Genomic DNA, 936 nt, shown 5'->3' with positions numbered 1-936 from the left:
AGCTCTACCGAGAGCTCATGCACCTGAGAGGTTAACCCTGTGTTTCTCTGTCCACAGATCTTCCAGGACCTTCGAGGTGTTTCCAGCATTTAATCAACAATTCCAGATGCAGTATCTGCTGCATATTGCTTTTTATGTTAACGCAGTGTCCCCGCTCGTATTAACAAAAGTCAAAAATAAATTGTAGCTACCAGAAAATAGAATCGATTAAGTCGGCGCGCATTGGTGGTTCAGGGGTAGAATTCTCGCCTGCCACGCGGGAGACCCGGGTTCGATTCCCGGCCAATGCAGGCTAATTTTTTTAACAATTCATTTCATAGCAAACACATCACATGAGCATAAATAATTTATTAGCTGTACCTGTGCAAGTGGATCAAGGGTATGAATGTTCTGCTCCTGTTGCTGTGCAACAGCTTTGAGGGGCTGAATGGCATCCTGTTCCTGTGTAACAGGCTCGATTCTTACTCTGACAGACATTGCATTGCTCACTTCCTCGTTAGTCTCGTTGTGCGTATCCCCGCCTGTCACGCGGGAGACCGGGTTGAAATTCCCCGACGGGAAGGAATTTTAACATCCCCAATTTTAAACGTTTTGGCAGCACCTTAAAGCGCTCCTTGGAAAAGATCAACAGCGAAAGATTGAACCTAAAACAATTTTAAACGGTGAGGAACTGCATAAAAACCTCCTGCATCAATTCCTCGTTAGCATAGTGTTCTCCTTCTGTTTGTCTTTTGTGCGGGGCACTGCGGAACGAGAGAGGACAGGGAAATGCAGATAACAGCGGGAGAAAGCACGTCTGATCTTTCAAGTGGACAGCACTGGCACGATTGGCCGAATGGCCTCACACTGTACTGCACGCCTCCATGAATCATATGGATATCTGAGACATACTCACACAAAGTGAGCACACATCTGTGTTCGTGCATATGTTTGAGT

General features: G+C 46.2%; 1 non-coding gene across 1 annotated transcript; it reads left to right on the top strand.

The window, feature by feature from the left end:
* Positions 1-219: 219 nt before the first annotated feature.
* Positions 220-290, top strand: trnag-gcc (transfer RNA glycine (anticodon GCC)). The gene has a single exon. It is a non-coding gene; the product is annotated as a tRNA-Gly (tRNA).
* Positions 291-936: the final 646 nt, after the last annotated feature.

Source organism: Somniosus microcephalus, unplaced genomic scaffold, assembly GCF_052327205.1.
Source record: "Somniosus microcephalus isolate GS21.2 unplaced genomic scaffold, FLI_Smic_1.0 unresolved_chr8, whole genome shotgun sequence".
Lineage (NCBI taxonomy): Eukaryota > Metazoa > Chordata > Chondrichthyes > Squaliformes > Somniosidae > Somniosus > Somniosus microcephalus.
The sequence above is the reverse complement of the archived record's forward strand: the minus strand, read 5'-3'. Positions and strand labels throughout refer to the sequence as shown.